At 51.3% G+C, this 17,811-nt stretch overlaps 1 protein-coding gene across 5 annotated transcripts in view; it reads left to right on the forward strand.

The window, feature by feature from the left end:
• syt1a (synaptotagmin Ia) overlaps window positions 1-17,811 on the forward strand; it is a 183,212-nt gene that overhangs the window by 79,428 nt on the left and 85,973 nt on the right. Inside the window, exon 1 of one of the 5 annotated variants that reach the window (XM_064342441.1) lies at window positions 3,776-3,953. The exons of the other annotated variants lie outside the window; for them this stretch is intronic. The gene's annotated coding sequence lies outside the window, so the exon portion shown is untranslated. Of the gene's footprint in view, window positions 1-3,775; window positions 3,954-17,811 lie in introns of those variants that run through there. 5 annotated transcript variants of the gene reach the window in all.

The raw sequence follows: 17,811 nt of genomic DNA on the forward strand, positions 1-17,811 counted from the left end.
GCGGCGGCGCTGAAGACGAGCGGCGGCGCTGAAGACGAGCGGCGGCGCTGAAGACGAGCGCGCGCGGTATTTATGGAGGCCGCGCTACAGCCGTAAATTATTTATGTGATAAATCTCTCCGGTGCCTAAATATAGCCGGTGTCTCTCAGAACGTCTCTCCCTCCACGGACGGTGCATCTGGACCCGGCTCGTCCTCCTGGGGGGGCGGGGGGAGCGTTAGCGTACAACTACGCGGGAATGCCCTTGAATGTGCCGGAATAGCTGAGTTGAGAAACAGGACGTGAGCAGCATTACGGAGACGGGGAATACAAATAACACGCGGAAGGAGGGGTGGAGGGGGGGGGGGGGGGGGGCGTGGATGGAGAAAGAAAGGAGAGAGAGGGAGAGAGAAGAGTACATGGAGAGAGGAGGAGGGTGAAGCAGTAAAAGAAGGAGAGAGGTGAAGGAGGGAAGAGGAAGAGGAAATACGGATGTACTTCCTCTGACTCCGGTCTCGCTAGCCCATGGAATGCTGCGTATTTGGAACGCGGAAAATTTCACAATCTGCATCTTACTCTAATTCACTTGCACTCTGATAAAAATAACATTTTTTTCCATAAATATGCCAACTCATAATACTAACATGATACATGTATGTCGTTCATGATTTTATTATGACACGGTATGAAATAAGCTACAGATAATGTTTTGCCAGCCTGATCAAAACAACATTTTGCCACACTAGCTAATAGTATTTTTTAAAACCTTAGAAGTGATGTTTTAATTTACTAGTGATGAGCAAACTAGGCAGAGCGTGACATCTCATTTTTGATTTTTCTTTTCAAATTAATCTCTTTTCTCTTGGAATTTAGCAGTGCTACCAAATGGCTCTGCACTGTAAATATTATAATTAATAAGCGACAGAAATGTCAGACACCGAAAGACCATTGGCTCAAAGAAACGGGATAAATTATTTTGTTGTGGGTCAGCTGGGTCATCGTCCATTGTGATCTTAAATAATATGTTGGAATAGCTGCCTTCATCGAACGCTGTGTGTTTTTTTCCCTGCGTTTTGGCTCATTTTTCTGAGTTAAAAAAAGCAGAAAGTTAACGCGGCCGCTGTCCAGGTAGCAGATTTTATTTGCATTATTTTATTGTCAGTGTTGAAGCCTTGCCCAGCCAGGATAATTAAATCATGAACGAAATGAGGGAAATTCCCCTGGCCAGCAATAGCCACTGACTTGATCATGTCAACGTGAAAATACGGCAGGTCTGAGTTTAATTAAACAGGATTTTCCCAATTTTACCACCTAGTTCCAGATGGTGGTCACATCTGCATTCAAAGGCTCACAATCAATTTTTTTTTAAAGATTGGGGACAATCGAAGGGTGAATCTCTGTTAATACATCTCTGGGAATATTATTGCAGAAGATGACTCGATATTTTTAATGAACAGAATGTCCTCTCAGAGTCAGCTTGACTTTTTCCCTTCTTCAACCATCCGTCCATTATCTGCACCCGCTTAACCAGGGCAGGCTCGTGGGGGGTGCTGGAGCCTATCCCAGCGTGCATTGGGGCGAGAGGCAGGAATACACCCTGGACAGGCCGCCAATCTATCGCGGGGTACACACACCATTCGCTCAGACACGGGGAGAACATGCAAACTCCACACAGAAGGGCCCAGGCCAGGATCTTACCTTCTCCTTACAGCACAAATAGCCATGAGTATCCCATAACAGAATAAACCTTAACAGCAAAAAATGTTCAAAATTTCCTAAAACTATTGCAATTCATTTCATCATTTAATTCAAATTGATGCCAGAGGGTGGATTATATGCTGCAAATGTATAGCACACAGTGTAATTAAAGCAAAGCACGCTAGATACGAGAACTACATTGGGCATCTGGCTTGACACTGAATCCCAGGGCAGGGGTTGAGGCGGGGCCGGAGGCTGAGGAACATCTGCTGCTGTCGATTTTAGCCACGGAAAGTTAAAACAATCCCGTGTCCGTGACACAATGAAAACCTTTAATTTCTGCTTTCCACTGTCAGGCACAGGCCAATGGCTTTAGCAGGAGCTGGAAGTGCTGGAGAATTACTGTCAGCCAGTGGCCCTGGCAATGAACGCGAAAGAAAGACCAAAATAATGATTTTCCAAAAATAACCCCAGTAATTAAGGCGAAAGAGGGCGAACATGTAGGGGTTTTATGCTATGAAGAAAAGAAATCTATTCTCGCTGAAATACTAATTAAAGTTTGGATTACAATGTTGGAAACCACAACTTAACCAATTGCCCAATTTGACAGTGAATTGTGGGGTCTACTTACGGAATGATTTTTTGCTGAATGGGGATAAGCAGCCATAATAACTACATGCAGAGGTCCGTGGAAATGAACAGGGCGCAGACAATGCGTGCTGGGCAGAGTTGGGCCAATGGCCATTGCTAATGAAAAGATTTAAACCCCGAAACATGCCACCAACAGGCCTAGCAGTGCCAGTAACCGATTCCAGGAAGTAATTCCCTCCAGCCGCTGACCAGAGGCTCAGTGTGCTGGTTCCTTACTAATGTTGAGCGACCTTGGCGAAGGTCGTTCTCAACACAAACAGTGTCATAAAAAACCGGTCACTTTTTAAGGGGGCCCTAATAGAGATGCCACACATCATGGCAACAGTCATTGTAAGAAATATTTTATGGAGAACGTCGCAAGGTTAAAGAAATAACTGGCAACCCGAGAGAGACGGGCTCTGCGAAGCATTGCAGAACAGAGCTGCACTTCATCACGAAATGTGAGAGCAAGTCAAAATCAACCTGTCCTGCTGCAGGTTGTGGGTAGATTACTAATCGTCTTGGGGGATGGAAGAGGGGGTGTCGTACTGGCAACCCAGTGCATATCTGCCATTACCTGATACACAGCAAGCCACGTACAAACGCCTCAATCTGGCCTCCAACTTTGATTCTCTCATTTAAAAAAAAAAAAAAAAAATTATTATTTAATCTAATATATCTATTTGTGTATTTTCTGCAGCAGATACTCTTGCATTTGTGTTGATGTGGCTCGGTTCCTTTTGTGTTTGTAAGAGACGGGATGGTGAGATGGCCGGTGGAACAAAATCTGAGAATTACTGAGTGCGGGAGGGACACGGGAGGGATGATGTGTGCGTGTGTGTTTCTGAGAGAGAGAGACCGGGAGTGTATAATGGAGAGAGGTTGCGGGAGCACGAGAGAGAGAGGGGGAGGAGGTGGGCGTGCGCACGTCTAAGAGTCAGAAGGTGCATGTTTATCAGAAAGCTAAAGAGTGTGTAGGAGATGGGGAGAGAGGGAGAGAATGTGCGGAGGGAGGGAGGGAGGGAGGGCGTGCGGGTGTGAGAGAGAATGTGTGTGTGTGTGTGAGAGAGAGAGAGAGAGAGAGAGAGAGAGGCGTGTGTGGGTGCTAGAGAATATGTGTGTGTGTGTGTGAGGGAGCGGGAGAGAGAGGAAGAGGCATGTGTGTGTGTGAGAGAGATGGAGAGAGAGAGAGAGAGAGAGGCGTGTGTGAGCGAGGGGGAGGGAGCTGGAGTCGGCAGGCGGGAGAGAGAGGGAGGGAGGAGTGGAGGGAGAGAGAGAGAGGGAGGGAGGAGTGGAGGGAGGGAGGGAGAGCGAGAGAGGGAGGGAGGAGTGGAGGGAGGGAGGGAGAGAGAGAGAGAGAGGGGGGAGGAGTGGAGGGAGAGAGAGAGAGGGAGGGAGGAGTGGAGGGAGAGAGAGAGAGAGAGAGAGGGAGGGAGGAGTGGAGGGAGAGAGAGGGAGAGCAGTGGAGGCTGCGCTCAGTGACAGAAACCCAGCTCTGCTTGCCGGAGCAGAGCAGGAGCGCTCCTGAGTTTCCGCCAGGAAAAACGGACCTTGTGCCGCCGCCGCCGCTACGAGGTCAGGTGACCCGCGATCGGCACCCCCGCCATCCCGCGGAGAGCCCACGAAATCCCAGCCGCGCGCCGCCAGGTAGGTGCGCTGATATTCGGGACGGGAAGGCACGGCGCGTGGTGCGCTCCTGGCGAAAGCGAGCGGGCGAACTCCGCTCCGCTCCGCGCCGTAGCGCTGCCTCCTGAGCGGGAGAGAGCGGCAGAGAGCGGCAGCTCTTTCATTCTCACGCCTTCGGACGCTACTGGAATAGACGCGCGGCTCGTGTGTGGGAAAGGGATGCTGTTCGTCTGTGTGGGAGGGAGGCGTGTGGGGGCGGCTTGTGATTGTTCATGTGTGTTTGCGTGTGTGTGGGGTGGGGTGGGGGGGGGGGGGAAGCACGCTTCACAGAGCAATTGAGGCTGAGGAGTCCGTATGTTTCCGGCTGTTGCATTTCCCTAATGGCACACACCCGGGGGGGGCACTGTGTCTCCCATCACTGTCCGTCCATGCCTTCTCTCCAACACGGGGAACGTGGGGGGGGGGGGGGGATAAAAAAACTAAAAACTTTGAGAACCTCGGGTGAGAAGTGTGATTCCGAGCCGCGTCAGAGAAAGTGGTTCCGCTGTTTGAAAGATGAGATTCCCTCTCCTGTGTGAGCACGGGGCGCTCGCCGCTGTGTTCACACGCAAGCTGTTCGGCCGTATGTCACATATTCTTTAGATTTGCCGGGGGGCCGAGGGGGGGCCAGGGAGGGGGGGGGTCGTGGGGGGGGGGGATGATGGGGCTGGGAGGGCAGGAGTCTCTCTGGTAGAAGCATCTCTGTAGCAGTAGAGCCGCTTCTCCCCTTGTTCCTGGAGAGGTAGCCAGCCGCGCGCGAGTTTTTGACTCCTTTGATTTGGCACGTCCGACGGGGTGGGGTTTGTTTTGGGAAGGGGGGGGGGGGGCGGTGGGGGAGGGGAGTGGGGAGGGGGGTGGAATCTCCCGCTGGTTTTAGCTGCAGGTGCGTTCCTGAGTCTCGTCCAGGAAGCACTAGAGACCGAGTGTTCCAAGCCTCCAGTATCCAGCGGGGAAGCAGAGATCATTTCAAGTTCAGAGATGACGATTCCCCCCCCCCCCCCCCGTGCCCCGCCCACCCACTCAGTTCGCATCACTAATCGCAGGCTAGAAGTGGAAAGGTGCATAAAAACAGCAACAAAAAAAAAACAAGTTACAGTTCTGGCCATATCTATGTTGGGGGGCGTTTTCCCCGCTGGGTTCACATGGGATAGCGCTGTCACCCACGCAGGACTGTGACTCTTTTGTTTTTAGGGGACCCGCCTCCCGGTGCGCTCAACTCCGGTTTTGGCCACCGCCCACTCCTCCCGCTGAGCGACGGTTTCCGCCCTGTAATCCGATGGCGGGCGGGGCGGGGCGGGGGGCGGGGGGCAGGGGGGGGGAGCGGCACGGCGCAGTTGATTAGCCGTGACTTAGCCGCGGAGTAATCGAATCACCGCGCACTCCGGCTGCTTTTAGACCCGAGCCGGGGAGCCTCTAACCCCGGCGAAACAGAAATGAGGTTAAGAAGAACATCGTCAGCCCCCCCAACCCCCACCCCACCCATTCCACCCCCCCCCCTCCCCGCCACGTAATCATGATTTTTGCCGGATGGAAAATCGACTCATCCTTCTTCCATTTCTTTTGTACATTTTCTTTGCGTTAACAGACATGAAATGAGGGACAAAAGCACTAGAAGAAGGGCCCGGGGACAGCGGGTCATATTCACACTGTAGCCGGGCTTTTCATTTAGAGACACAAAAGAGCCTCATCATCATCATCCTCCTCATCATCATCATCATCCTTCCCTGTCTGATTGTCCCGTCCTCCAGAGCGAAGCCTCGAGAGCCAATGTGAGGGGGTCGCTCTTCTTTTCCATCTAAAAATGAACTCAATTCTCTTCTCTTTTTAAATTTATTTTTTTTGTATTTTGCCAGACCATTTCCTGAAGGATGCATTCCTCTCCCGTACTGTTGAATAGCGTCTCATTCATCGCGCCGACGTGAACTCTCCCTCTTTTGAGAACCGCGTCTGTAATTCGCTGCGGTCGGAGAGGGTGGCGGTCCGCAGTAGCGGAGGGTCCGTCGTGTCAGCGTGAAGGTGGTCTGCATACGGGGTCGTCGGTGTCAGTCGGAGGTGGCGGTCTGCATTAACGGAGGGTCTGTTTGGTGTTCAGCGGCGTGGAGATGAATGGGTGGGACGTAGCCCGTTTAAATCCGCTACACAAAGCCCAGGAAGTGGGTCTATTTCTGGCTCGGGAAACCGTTCAGGGGGACCACGGGGTGGGCCGGGGCCGAGGCCGAGGTCCATCGCGTGCCATTTCCTGTGAGCCCCACCTGTGTTTACACCCAGCTGCCCTCGTCAGTGTTGGAGGGTGGGGGGGGGGGGAGGCGGTACCTGCCGGCGAGTAAATAGTTAATGAGCGGTAACCGTCAGACGCCGCACGCCACTGCATTGACACACAAACCTGCCGTACTGCACGTGTGCAAACAGCTGTGCTGAACAGGAAGTGGAACGTTGGCGTGGTTTTGTTGTTTAGTCCTGAGTGCAGGAGGGCAGGAAGGCGGTGCTCCCACACGTAAATCCCACATCTGCCCCCCCCCCCCCATCGTTTGCAGCGCTGAAGCTCAGGTGGGACGTGGGCGTGTGGGGGGGAACAGATCCCTGTTTTGAATCTCATGCTGGAAACGCTCTCACTTCCTGCACATATGGGAGTGCTTGACACGTGCAAGGTCCTCTTCAGCACGCTCCAGTGGAGTCCTGATTCATAGCTTTTTCTGATTGGCTCCCTTGTCAACGGGGAAAAAAAAAAAAAAAAAACACTGCGGAATGGGGATGGCATGTGACCTGGGCTCCTTGGAATTCTGTCCTCGGAGTCCACCGTTCACGGCGCACGGCGAATGTGAATGTGAACGCACTGCGGCCGAATCGCTGAATTCAGCGCGGTGGCCATCAAACACGCCGCGTCCTCTGCGTAGCTGCATTCGCACGCTGTTTAAATCCCGCGTCAGCGCGCGGCAGGGGGTTGTCTCCGCACCGCTCGTCAGCCGATAAAAATATCGGAATGCAGATGTGTGCCGTTGTGTGTACCCCTCGCCGCTGGCAGGAGCCGCGCGATTCGCCTTTTGTGGCGGAAAAGAGGCTGTCACGTTCGACAGCTCCGGAGCGCACGAGGGCGGGCGATCTGCATGGCGACAGCTTTCAGCACCGCCCTCCCACCGGACAGCGCCCGTCAGGGACGAGCCGGAGCCCTTCAGAACCCCCTCTCTGCTGGACAGCTTCTGTCCCGGAGACCTTCAGCACCCCCTCTGCTGGACAGCTTCTTTCCCGGAGACCTTCAGCACCCCCCTCTGCCGGACAGCTCCTGTCCGGAGACCTTCAGACCCCCTCTGCGGACAGCTCCGTCCGGGAGACCTTCAGCACCCCCTCTGCGGACAGCTCCGTCCTGAGCTCAGCCCTCCGCAGCCGGAGACCTTCAGCACCCCCTCTGCGACAGCCGTACAGCTCCTGTGCCGACAGGAGACCTTCAACACCCCCCTCTGCGGACAGCCCCTGTCCGAGACCTAGACTCTCTCCAGCAGGCGTCAGTGCAGAGAGGCATCGGTCGAGCGCTGCCTCTGCCAGATTGCAGCTCGTCTGCCCAGCTGGACCTGAAGACGGCCTTCATCACCAGGCGTCTCCGGCCAGAGAGGTCATCTTCAGCACCTTCTCTCCCCCCCTCGGACAGCATCGGCACGTTTAATTAGCGAGATATCACCCCTCTCTCTCTCTCTCTCTCCCCCTCTCCCCCTCTCCCCTCGGCCATGGTGACTGTCACACCACCATCTGCCTGGATCAGATTCCTTCTTGCGCACGCAGCTCTTTGAGGTTTGCATCAAGGCCCAGGTGCGGCTGATCCTGGAACAGGTGTTGGTCAGATATACCCAGTGAAGTATTAGGGTGTTAAAGCATAGCCCTCTGAGATCATCGGCTTTAAGTGGACCTACAGATATAAGTAAGGATAAGAAAAAAAGCATTTTTATTACATTTTATACCGGCCCAGCCTGTGTTTGAGAAGAAAGGTCATCTGGAACCAAGTGTATTAAGGCTTTTTCCGTTCCTCTGATAAGGACAAAGAAATGCATTGTGGAATTTAAGGATTTTCTCTTGTGTCCCGTATTTCTCGGTGCAGAATTTCTGGGCTAAGAGAGCTTTGCCCGTGCTCTAATCAGAGAGGAACATCATTGGCCTGGAGGCGCATTGATTTTTGTAGGGTACCAGGGACTTTGACTTTGGGGCCATTTTCCATAATATGGATTTAGACGCTATTGTTGGGAGAAGTGTGCTACAGAGTGCGCTGTGGTAAGAGGCCGGCCAAAGCATTGCGTAATCCTCTCTGTCAGCACGATGTTTGGTCAAAGGATTACACACTGTGCGCTGTGATCATATCAGATTCTTTACCATTTGCTCTGTTTTCATTGTGGCAATTAGCTGTTGCATACTTTCTAGAGAATGTTCTAGAGACTGCGGTCACAGTTGCTCTCTGTTCTATATAAGACATTCTCAGACATGATATGGTCCGTATATGGGTAACTTGGTCGTGTGTGTGTGTGTGTGTGTGTGTGAATTCTGATGGATAATGGCTGGTGGCATTTAAATCTGGCCCAAAATGACTCGATCAGTCAGGTGGAATTGGTCAATGTATCGCTTTCTGAAACGAATGAATCTTGCTTGGTTAGTGTTTGGTTCGGTGTGTTCCTCCATTCAGGGGCCTCAGTGTTGTTCATTGTCTTCCATGGGCATCCTAGCCAGTGTGTAGGCAAGGCAGGTGACAGTGGAACATTGTGGTATAGCCTACTGTTTCATGCCTGAAGAATTCTTCTGAATACACCGTGGCCAAAACACAATTACTTTTTTTTTTCTTTTTCTATTTTCCATCTAAAATGTCCTGATATGCGGGTCGGTGAACCAATATACAACAATAGTGCATTTCAATATCTTGAACCGAGAACAAAAATAATAATGATGATAATAATTGAGAGTACGTGCACATTAGCGGGTCTGATTATGTGCACTTGGGCCCCAGCAGATGAAAGAACCTTTAATCTGTAGAGAAAGCCCGGCTGCTCTTGTCTGCGAGGCCACGCTCCAGATAATTTCAGACAGCAGCTGCGGCACACCGGCGCTTTCCGGAGGTTCAAAGGCTCGGCTGCGCGAAGCAGCGAAGCATTCTTGCGTGTGCACAAACTCGCACGCGCGCTGGCCCGGATGCGCACACGCACGCTGGCCTGGATGCGCAAACACACGCTGGCCGGATGGGCACACACACGCCGGCCCGGATGCGCACACACACGCCCGCCCGGATGCGCACACACACGCTGGCCCGGATGCGCACACGCACGCTGGCCCGGATGCGCACACGCTCGCTCCAGAAGAGGCACTCGCACGCTCGCTTACGCTTTTGACATGGACGTGCCGGCAAAGGCTGTGTCACGGGGAGCTTCGCCGCTTTCGTTACCTAGAAACAGCAGAAGCGATAGTGGCGTGGTTGTGTGTCCTAACTATATAATAGCACATTTGCTCGTGTGCAGTTTTCGCTTGGGAAATTGGAAAGCAACGATGCCTTGGCAACAGGATTGGACTGATGGCAGTAGGGTGTGATTAAACTAGTCTTGATCCCAAACCAAGGCACGCACGCACACACATATGGGCACACACACACACGGGCACACACACACACACGCACACGGGCACACGGGCACACGCGCGGGAACACTGTGTTCGCACCCGTGGAATACCGATTGGCTGAAGCCTGACTCTCTCTCATGGCACATTTGCTGAGCTTTAAGGTCGGGCGCTGGCCCACCCGCACCGCATTTCCCAGAATGCACTCTGCCATTGATAATATTAAGGACTTTGGCGGGGCTCCACGCAGGAGGTGACCCGTGACTGGCGGGGGGTAACTGAGATAAACCCCCCCCCCCCCCCAGGCCTTTGTTTCGGGGATCCACTTCGCCCGTCCCGCTCCCCAAACGCATCCCCCGGTACACATGTCTCCTAATTGTGACGGTGCGGTTCGGCCAAGGAAGCCAATTTCTGCCCAGATTAGCATAATTGAGGAGTTAGCCGCGTGCCAGCGGGTGGCTAATTATGGCACCCCTCGCAGATGTGCACGTGCGACACCAGACGCCGTGCGTGCTGTCGCCCCCTCAGATTTATCCAATCACGTTCATCCCCCTTCCCCCCCAACCCCCCCTCGCCCCCGCCACCCTGCTGGTGTTGTCCCCGTCGGCCCCCTGTCAGAGAAGAAGGATGGGTTGGGCCGTCTTCTCTCCCCGTACAGTCCCTCCCGCCCCCCCCATTCCCCGCTCGGAGGTGGCAGGACCCCAGCTTGCCCCGTGGCTCCCGCCGCTAATTGCTTTTTGCCCCTGTCGTGTCGAACCGGGGGCACCGGGGAGCGGGCCAGCACGGTCTGCGGGCCCAGATGATGCCCCCGACCGGCGCCCGACAACCGGGAACGCTCCGCGCCGCGCGGCCCTGTTTACACGCCCCCAGCTGGGGGGGGGGAGCCGGCGCTACGGAAACCAGCCTGTCGCCAGAAGGGATTTTTTGTTGTTGTCTGGTACCGGCGAAGCCGCTTGTAGATCCAGACCAAGCCCGTTTGGAGCAGGAGGGCTGTTCATTCCCTCCGCATTTTCGCCCGTGACCGTCCCCCCCGGCCCGATCCCCAAGGCTAAGAACCGCTCTCGCTTGGAACGGTATCGCCAGTACAACCAGGTTCACGTCCGGTCAAGGTAGGAGTGTCTGGAGTACGCTTTAAAAGAGAAGACTGCACCTTTCGACGCACCCCGTCAAAAGATTACCCTGTCAAAAGCCTGCCACCATTGCACTACTTACACTCATCACTTTACTGGAGTCTTCTGCAACTCCCATTCGCATTAGTAAGGGTCGGTTCTATTGCTGTGAAGGCCTCGCTGATAAGCCTGCTTATTAATTAAGACACTGAGCGCGTGGCTGAAAAGTTGAAGAAACCAAGTCAAAATCTTAAGAGGCACTCCACATGAGGCGAGCGGCCATCAGCTGCTTATTGTTGTTTTGGTTTGTTTTTTTGCAGCAGCGGCAGCATGTTGGCAGGTTACACATCTGAAAATAATTGCTTTTCAAATGTGTCCACTCGAGAAGCCTTATCAGCCCCCCCCCCCCCCCATCTCCACGGGAACCTCTCATCAGGATTCCATCGCCGGTAAATTCGCCGCGCTTTTCTCTGCGCCCTAAATTGTTTTTACGGTGTCGGCGGGACGCCGGTCCGGCTCGGCGTCGCGCGCTCCTTCGCGCGGCTGTGGAGGCCTCCCCGGCGCGGAGGATGAAGCGCTTCTCAGATCCCTCCTTTAACGCCGAGCGAGAGACGGCGAGCCCGGGAAACCCCACGGGCGCGGTCGGGCCGCCCCGCAGCGGCCGCGTCTCGTCAGTCTGACATTTCTGCCCTGTGAAATGCAAATTTCCCTCCCCAGCATGCAGTCTGGCGGGGCGGGGGGGATTTCAGAGATCTCCGAGACGCCTTAGAAGGGACTTGCTGTGATTGAGGAGAAAAGGAGATAAATCTGTGTCGGACCACCCGGGTTTCACTTTTTAAACGAGATCTGTGTGCGGACGGAAAAACTTGGAAAAAGCCGAAAAGGACCCGTTCTCTAAGCGTAGCGATGACGCAGGGGAGGGGAGGGTCTCAGATCGCCCTGCCTCCTCTTCTGAACCCCACGGTCGACCACAGAGGTGTTCGAGATGATTACAAGCCTAATTCGTGAAGAGAGACAGAGAGAAGTTTCATGCAAAAAAAAAAAAAAAACTCAAGCCGAATCAGTAAATGGCTCGATACTATCGGCTGTCACCAGGAACGCACTGGTCTGCTTCTTCCACTCTGCTGAACCTCTACCACGATGAGCATTTCTACTCTTAAATCTGCCACTACCCACAAGCCTGTTTGTGTAAGGGAAAGAACTGAAGAAATTGAAGAAGCGAGAGAGGACATCATTGAGGTCAGAAACGGAGCATTGCTATTCCAAGAACAGGCACCCGCTTCCGAAGATCTGGAAGACGTATAGACTTCCTCCATCCACATTGATACTTTTCTCTCACCGGCAAATAAATAACCTTGTTTACTCTGAACAAACTAAATCCCCGGGAGAACTACATTACCCAGGGTTCATCCAGTAGGAGAGATACTGCGTTGTATAGCGAAGTCCTCAGGCTGTTTATTGAATTGCCTTGTGTACAGGCTCTGAAAATGACAGCGGTCCAGGGCAGCGTTTGTTTTCACAGTAAGGCTGTGCGAGTGTCATGGCGGTACATGGGAAGTGGCGTGTCATGCCCGGACCACCTATTATGAACAAAACAGATGGGAGGTGGTTTCAAACGAGCGCACAGCCTGGCCTCTGATGCTGTTACAGTCAGGCGTGTTCGCCGATGCATCAAACATGCCCCCCCCCCCCATTATTACACCCTCCCACCTAGAAAGAGAAGGACTCATTTTATCCCTGTGCTGAAATTTCATGCCTGTTATTGTTCAAAACCAGAAAGAAAGAAAAGTCCTGTACAAAAGCACACCCCCCTGGAAAGCACGCCAGTCAATTGCAGGGTCATTACCCACAATCCATCTCTGTTAATGATGGCTGCCAAGCAGAAAAGGGGACTGCATACCGTTTGTGAAAATTTCTCCGCAGCTGAATTCATACATACGTAAGCAGTGGCGAAGAGCAACGGTAATAGTTCCTTCCTTCTTTGGTAAATTTACTGAGCGAATGGGTAATAAATTGCTCAGCTTATATTACATGCAATCTTTTTCTTTTTCTTTTTTTTTTTTTTTGCAATCATACTGAAAATGGCCTTGTGCTTTTTATGGATGTATGTCGGTGTGGAGTCTTACCTAGCTTAACTGACTGGTATGACATTCACTGTCGTCCCATGGACAGCTGCCCAGAAGACGTTACAGTGTCAACCGCCCAGTTATTGACAACATTCACTGGTGTTTATGTCTTTCAAAAGGCCCCTCATTTTGACGTTTCCTGGGAAACGTAGCTACATCGGAAAAGGATCAGTGAATCCTTGCTGACGCTTTGCAGGATCAGAGCAGTGTGTCCCTGGTCTGAAAGTGGGTTTTTTTACGGGATATCTAACCGTCCACCAGCACTGCAACACCACAGGGCAACACCTAGCATTTACATTGCATCCATTTATGCAGCTGGATATATACCGAAGCAATGCAGGTTAAGTTCCTTGCTCAAGGGTACAACGGCAGTCTCCGCGGAATGTAGAGGAGCGTACGACCCAGGACAAAGACCCAAATTCACGTTTCCCGGCACGTGACCGTGTGATGACGGGAGGACAAGCAGGCTGTGCTGTCCGCAGATGTGGAACAAACGCAGAAAAAGACAACAGACGTGGAAAAAAAAAAGCCACCTCTTTCCATCTCCGGGTCTCCTGAAGCTCCGTCGTTTGACATCTAACGCTGCCGGACTTTCAAAGACCAAGCGACGTCCCTTTGATGTTCCGGGAGCGCTGCGCCGACGTTTTCGCATCGGCAGGGTTCACGGCGTGTTTCCTCTCCGAAGACTACATTACCCAACATGCCTTTCTGCCCCGCCCGGCATATTGAAATACCCCGCTGCGCCACCTCCTATTTGCAATAACACAAGAGTAATCATCTCCAATGAAGAAGATAGCCTATCATGCTGTGACTGAGATTTCTTTGTGGAAGACAAACCCATAGAAAAAGAGGGTGGGAGAGAGAGCTCTGTGAATATGCTGTGACTTTATCTATAGCACGGGCTCTTTCGTTCTTCGTTATGTCATCGTTTATCTCGTGAAAGGGCAGAAATGCGCCGTTGTGCACACTGCAGCCGAGGCTGCACCGGTCTAATCCAACCGGAGAGCTGATCACGTGAGCGTCGGGGGCTCTGGCGTTTCGCTGGAGAGCAGAAATATGGAGCCCCCCCCCAACTGAAGCCCCACCCCACGTGGTGTACGGTTAGCGCAGGTGTCGAGTGTTACGCACATCTGGAAACATTTATCAGCCGTGAACGGACCTCGCTCATTGGTCAGACTTCAGCGCCCCTTGTACCTCCTCTCACTGAGGAGCCATACAGAACTGTGATTACAAGTGCTTGAAACCGGTCGGTGGTTAATTATGCATTTTTATTAGTTTCTTTTTTTTTCTTCCTCTTCTTCTTATAATTAATGTGAAATGAAATGCTTAACACCTGTATGTGTCTGCTCACACCGTCTAACTGTTTCAGTGTAAAAATAAAACCATGTGACAGATACGCACGTCAGAGGGAGGGAGAGCTTCAGCTGCACAGCCAAGTGTGAAAGCTGGCTCACTCAGTGAGGGCAAGGAAAGTGTGCGTGTGTGTGTGTGTGTGTGTGTGTGTGTGTGTGTGCATGTGTGTGTGTACGTGTGCGTGTGCGTGCGCGTGCGCGTGCGTGTGCGTGCGTGTGTGTGTGTGGGCGTGCGTGCTGTGGGGGTGTGTGTGTGGTGGTGGTGGTGCGTGTGGGTGTGCGTGTGTGTGGTGTGTGTGTGTGTGTGTGGTGTGTGTGTGTGTGTGTGTGTGCGTGTGTGGTGTGTGTGTGTAGTGTGTGTTGTGTGTGTGTGTGTGGTGTGGTGTGTGTGTGTGTGTGTGGTGTGTGTGTGTGTGTGTGCGTGTGTGTGCGTGTGTGTGTGTGTGTGGGTGTGTGTGTGTGTGCCTGAAGCAGCAGTGCTTGTGTGAATGAGAACACGTGTAGCTGAGGGAGGCTGTGCAGTGCTGGGTACAGTTAGAGGGCACAGTCATCAGCTTCCCCAGCTGTAAGACACAGTGATGGGGCACCTGTGTTGGCATCAGTGCCAGTTAGAGGGCACAGTTGCTGTAAATCACAGTGATGGGGCTCCTGCGTTGGCATCACTGCCAGTTAGAGGGCACAGTCGCCAGCTTGCCCGGCTGTATTCATGAGCTTTCATGGCCACAGCTGTGACATCACAGTACAGGGCTGCTGATTGGCATGGCCTTAGGTCAAGTCATGCAGCGCTTGTCTGTATCATGGCTGCATTATTCTCATACAGTACAGTGTATTGTTACTTTTCAGTGAGCAAGGTAGGATATATTTACCGCTTTAGTTGTGTTTAATAGAACACTGGTTATATCATGATACTGAAGCAATACTGAGACTCCAGTAGTAATAGAAAAACGGTGGCATTGCTTATTCAAATGTATTCCTACTCTCTCGGATTGTACTCTGATCTGTTCCCGTGTTGTTGAATGTGCAGCGATGTTTTGTGTGAAGAAAGAACTGTCTGCACAATGTAAGATCCTTGGTTTCTATGACGACCGTGATCTTCTTGCGATAATCGGATTCCCACTCAAGCCATTGAAATGTGGTCATTCCAGCCTCTGCTGTTGGTGCCCAGCACAGGGAATTTCGCCTCATACCCTGAAGATTGCAGGATATTGCTTTGCTTGCTTTGAAGTTCACAGAGCTGATAACTTAAGACTAAAAATAAAAAGATGTCTGCTAGTGAATACAATGCTGTACCTGCATACAAACACACGCGCGCGCACACACACACACACACACACACACGCATAGACGCACACTCACATGTATGCACACGCATACACACACGCACACACACACGCACACACACACACACACACACATAGACACATGCATGCACACACGCACTCACACCCTCACACGCACGCTCATACACACTCACACACACACACACACACACACTTTCCTCTGTGGTCCTTTGATCTGAAACAAATGTGTTGTGTCCGTGGGCTCTGCAGTCTTGGCTTACAGAAAAAAATTGCTGCTACGCCTTTAAGAAATCGCATCCTCTCAAAGCGAATTAGAGGATGTCTTGTTTGAAGAAACCCAGAAGGTATTTAATCTAATAATGCGCTGCTGCAGTTTCCTGCAAAGACAGACTATTTCAGTCACACACAATAGACCATCGAGTGCAGCAGGGTTTCGAAAATACAAAGAATTTCGATTTCACGTTATTAAGACATGGAAGAAGAGACTCTCTTCGTAATCTCAAGGGTAATTTTATGGTCGCACACTGACTTCATCTGAACATCGCTGGGTAACACTGCACAATAAGGTCTCATGAACTGGCTTTAACTAATGTAGTTGTCAACATGAATTAATGATGTACAAATGCATTAATTAAGCATGAGATTTAGTTAGTCGTTAACTACTGATGTATTAGTTACATGATCATGTATACATAAGCAAAACATAGGATAAACTTATAATTATTTAACCATTTGCAAATACATTAACTGCTTTTTTAATCTCAATATGAATTGGCATTAACCAATGTAGTTGTTAGCACAAATTAATGATGTACAAATACATTAACACTGCTCATCTTTTCAGTAGTTAAGTAGTAGTTAATGCCAATTCATGTGACCTTATTGTAAAGTGTTGTTGCTGTTACTCAGTGGCACTCTTAGAACTCTTAGAGAAAGTGAGACTTTTTAAGCTAGGTATTCACACACTATATAAATAAGGGACTGTCCTAAGGGGCCAAATCAATGGCATTACACTGCCACTGCCCACACTGGACCTTCTCATGTTTTGTTGAGGCCACCATAATGGCTTTCTTCTGGGTTCACTGGAAACGTGTTGCCATCACTGGCTTTCTTAATGGCTTTTAAACGGCCCCAAATCGCCCCTGATTGGTCGAAAGAGGATGATGCTCCTCCTTTGTGGAACGTTCCAGCTGAGCGTGGCCTTTGCCGCTCGTATCCAGCTTTAGGACCCCGCCCCCCACCGCCCCCCCCCCCCGACCCCAGCGCAAGACAAATGACCTTATTACCGCCAAAAGAGCTGCTCGAAACAGGACTGTGCCTGGCGGGGGGGGGGGGGAAACACCCGCCCCAGGAATATACGGACCTGTCGGCTCACGTGAAATATGCACACCGACGGCGGGTTTTTTTTTGCCATCAAACGCACGTTCAGATAATCGGCAGTGCGGAGAGACAAAGCGGCGTTATCTCTGAAGTGGCCTACAAAAGGGACTGTCAGCGGAAAGCTCCCGAGGGGGGGGGGGGGAGCGAGAGGGAGACGGTACCACACGCGAAAAACTGATCAGCATTCAACACAAAGGTGCTTATAAATATTGAGCACCGTGTTGCTATTTGTGGGTTTTCAAAGGCAAGCAAAAGAGAACTGGCAAAAATTTATAATCATCATTTTACCACATTTATAATGCTGAGAAGTGAAAAGTGAAAGCTGTATTGTTCAAGGAAGATCCCCCCCCCCCACAATAAGTATTGTCTCTGCTACTTTTCATAAGTATTAGGATGAATTCATGTCTCATTACAATATCTGAATACTGTAACTACAGAACAGTAGTTATTCAAGGCAAAGTCAGGGCAAACCTCAAATCTCTGCTTTACTTTGTGTACAAAAACAAAAGGGATACATTTCTTGGAAACCTTTTTTAAAAATAAAAAATAAAAAAAACCCTTGACTTCCTATGGGAATAATTAGCTGTTCTTCCCTGTTGAAAGATGATGAGGACAAATTCATATAAATGAGTCACAAAAGAACAAAGACCTCATTATGTTTTTTGTTTTCTTGTTGTTGTTTTGTTTTTTTTTTTACTTTTGATGATTGTAGAACATCTGAAGATAATGCCGTTTATCTTTCCCGGAGAGACACCTGCTTTGGTTGCATGTGACCGCGGATGAATGGGATCTTGTGGACAGGGTGTTCTCTGACTGTTAATGGATCCGCGCGTTGCTGCCGCCATCGACGCGGCGTCGAGCGATTAGGATGGACTTGGCACGGCGCGTTCTCCCTGGTGGGAAATTAGTGCCCGTGCGCATAATTACAGGATTAACGAGATTGAGAGGGATTTGTTTCTCTGCTTTTAATGGCAATGGGGCCGCAAGCTCTG

This window comes from Anguilla rostrata, chromosome 7, assembly GCF_018555375.3.
Source record: "Anguilla rostrata isolate EN2019 chromosome 7, ASM1855537v3, whole genome shotgun sequence".
In the NCBI taxonomy this organism is placed as follows: Eukaryota; Metazoa; Chordata; class Actinopteri; order Anguilliformes; family Anguillidae; genus Anguilla; species Anguilla rostrata.